The sequence below is a fragment of the Sorghum bicolor genome, chromosome 9 (assembly GCF_000003195.3).
Source record: "Sorghum bicolor cultivar BTx623 chromosome 9, Sorghum_bicolor_NCBIv3, whole genome shotgun sequence".
Classification (NCBI taxonomy): domain Eukaryota; kingdom Viridiplantae; phylum Streptophyta; class Magnoliopsida; order Poales; family Poaceae; genus Sorghum; species Sorghum bicolor.
In genome coordinates, this window is record NC_012878.2 from 38,774,921 (window position 1) to 38,778,861 (window position 3,941).

Sequence of the window (3,941 nt, forward strand, 5' to 3'; positions counted from 1 at the left end):
GAGATTCTGCCGGGGTTCTTGAGTTCTTCGTCAATGCCGCCGCCAGAAAGATGAGTTTGGGGATGTAGGATGGCAAGGTAGAGAATGAATACTGAGGAAGGATCTATTTTTAGGTTGAAAGGAGCAGGGGTATTTTTGACTTATCTCTTTGCCGTATCCGTAAAATTCGAGGGTGTTTAGATGGATATGGTAACTGTTCGCACGATAATCAAGGGATTGTGCAGGTGATTTGACAGCAAGTAATCATGATTTAGGAGATATTTCACTGTGCAGGATCTTTTGGTCAGCTCATCGGCAGCTAGGTCTAACAGAACAGTTGCCGATGAGCATGTGTTTAGGATGTTTGGTTTGGATGGTTGAAAGGTTTGAAGTATATGCTGGAGACCAGAATTGAAGTTGTTTGGATTTGGCAATTAATTATCATCAGAAGTAAATAATTGTGAAAAGGTCATCATTATCAGGAGAGAATTTTGGAGCATTAATGACTCCATACTCCAAAATTGGGGGGCATGTGTTGACACCATTTTTGGACACAAATCAGGGTAGTCAATATCAGTAGTCAAAGAGGTGATATGTATGGCCGATAGAAGGATTGCCGATGGTCAACATTGTCGATGATAGGACAACACGAAGAAGATGTTGCTGAGTCTGGTGGTGGTTGCTGAGCAATGCCGATTGCTGATATTGATAATTGCCGATGCTGATGAGGAGGAGTGTGCCGATAATTATGAAAGGGTATAGGGAATATGCCGATGACGACAAAGGGAGACATGGGAGTTTTTAAGAAGGCAATGGTGGTGTGCCGATTGGAAAGGATAGATAGGTTGTTATTTTCCATAATTATTAGGGTTTGTTTTATGTACAATTCCTATTTGGTTTAAAATTAAGTCCTAGTCGTATGCGATTGTAACTCTTTAGAACAGAGTATAAATATGGGCCTAGTAGCGATGTAAAGACAATCAATCAATATCATACAGAAAGTTTTACATCTATTTTCGCATCTACTTTCAACGACTTCGTCAACTCACATATTTTCTTTTACTTACGAGTTCTTGAGAATTTATTGAGTCATACTTGACGAGTTCTCGAGTTCCGCGTGAATACCTCTTGGCCGTGGCATCCGGGCGCATCGCTGTTGTTGGGACCAAAGTATTCGAGTTACCACCTTTGTCGATTGTAAGGTCAAATCGGCTGGCACGCCTCAACGTTTGAATCGGGTATTAGCCCTTTTTGTTTGTAGATTCAGTTTTGCATTGACAATCCTCTGTTGGAATATCAGGGGCATAAATGCTAAGAATAAATGGGAATCTCTTAGAAATTGTTGACGTGAAAATTGACCTCTCACGTCAACAATCTCAGGGGCTCTCAGAGGGAGTGCAGTAGCTGAAGTTCTAGAACTTCTGAGCCACAAACGCATGAGCTTGATGATTTGATTCCGAGACCATTGGACCTAAAATTGACAAGGTAGAGATGCAAAAGTCAAATTATGGAACCTGCCGGTTGTTGCTAGACAGTTCCGAGATGTGTGGCTTTAAGAAGCCGTTGATTGAAGAAAATTAACTAGAAAGTTAACTTCTGATAATAATGCATTATGGTATTTATTATTGAATGTTTAAATTATCATTGAACAGGTTCATCTATAGGTAAAGATAAACAAATCGGTTGTAAGAGATAGCTTACGAATTACTAGTTCATTTAATGCTACAAACGGGTTTATACACGCGCTCTATTTGTTTGAACTTAATTGGATCGACTCTTTAGCCGATATAGGGTCCATGAGGCACGAACACAATCTATCTACTATCTAATTTATTATGACTAAATTAGTTGTTTTTAGCAAATTAATCATAACAATAAATATCCCGAATGCATAACATGTACCAAACAAGACCGACAGGTTAGCTATCTTGAATTTGCCTTATAATTAATGTTTTATTTAGAGTCTGTGGCAAGTGTCTAGATTTAAAGCTCAAGATAATCCATTGAATCTTGATTGGGTAGAATATTGTTATGATATATAAAATATTAATATCTGATCAATATTGATAACTTAATGAATCTATTAAATTGCTAATTTAATAGAGCCGATAACTAACTTGAACCGATACTCATAAGAGATTGAAGCAATGCAGCCTTACAAATACAATTCAAGTCTAGTTCAAAATCGAGTCTGACATGGGTTCGAATGATGCATCCATGACAAACTAAACATAAACCATGACAATACTTACAAGCAAACCGAAGGTCGAAATCAATCGATGCAGCTCGATTTGTTGAAAGTCTTGTCGAGACCTACTATTACTCCTACTCCGAAGGTTGGTGGGCAGAGCCAAAAGGGGTTTGTATTATGATGGTGTATATTATTACAAAGATCGGGTTCCTAATATTTATAGTCCGGAGACCTCATGTCCTAATACGACTATCCCAAAAAGGCAACCCAGACTCTAACTTTCTTTTTATAATTGAACCCGACACGTCTTCTTCGTCTTGCCTTGATTCGACATCCCTTCTAAAGCGTCGAGATGGCAGACTAGAGGGGGGGGTGAATAGTCCTTTCTAAATTTTATTACGCCGGCTAACCAAAACAAATGCAGAATTAAAACTATCGGTCTAGCCAAGACTACACCCCTCTATCTAAGTTCTCTAGCACCTTGAAAAGATCCTAAACAAGCAAGCAAGATGCTAGCTTCACAAGAGCTCACCTAACCAATTTTAGGAGCAAGGTCACACAAACCTATGCCACTAGTACTTTGCAAGACCGGGGAACTCCTACACAACTAGTAAGCAAAAGCACAAAGCTCCTAAGCTCACTAGCAATGCTCAATAACAAGGCAACCAATGCCAAATTAGAGAGCGCATGTTACTTAGCTATAGAAACTAAGCAAAGTGACTAACAAGCTGTCGAGGGTATCAATAAGGGGTACCCTCACTGATGCACGTAACAAGACTATCCGTACGCAAGCCGAGACCCTCAACTCGACGCTCCGCCCACACATACGCGCAGCAATCGACGGTTGCAGCCTCGAAGACGGAAGTAGCGTCGAGCGAACCACTAAGAGGTCGAGTGCTGACTACCGTCGATTGCGGAAATAGGCTCGAGCGAATCAGGAGGCGTTGAGCGCAAGGACAATGTCCGCCGCCTGACGCGCGCACGAGAGCCGGGGCATTAAATGCCCCTGCCGCTTTCTCACCTAACACGCCAGTCACGAGAGGCGTAATAGGGAACAGGCACTCGTCCCGTCGTTCTTTTTGCAGCCTTCCCCACCAAACGTCCCAGGGCGTGTTAGGACGTGGGAAGCAGAGATGGCACGTCTAATCAAGACCCCCTCGAGGTAGCCAAGGTCAGCGCTCCGATATCAGGACATTGTACGGCGTCCGACCCTCGACTTGACATAGTTCCTTCCTGGGGACGGGTCGGACGTCGACTGGCCGCGCCGCAACCACTCCGCCGGATTTGCCACCAAATCGTACAAGCGTGCGTCCATTGAACCAGTCAAAGACGGCGTACAGAGCAGAGTACAGGAGCACGCGTAATCATCACCGGGCTACCGAGACGGGACGACTCGAGGCCATGCCGGTACGGAAGCCTCGAGTAGGTCAGCGCCCCCTGCTGCTATCAACTCCTATTCTGACGCCCATACATGTACCCTGGGACTCTCCTTGGAACTATAAAAGGAGGGACTCAGGAATAGAACAGAGAGACAACGCTCATTCGCAGTAGAACTCCACATTCCATACCACGCTTGTATTCGCCCATGTACAAGCACTTAGGTGCAAGATAATACAAACTCTCTCCCCCCCCCCGCTGGACGTAGGGCCTTCTCTTGCCCGAACCAGGATAAATCTCTGTGTCTTCTTGCATCACCATCTGGGAAAGGGAGCACGCACACAAATTCACTCGTTGGTGTGACCCCCCGTGGGGAAAACACCGACACAAGCTT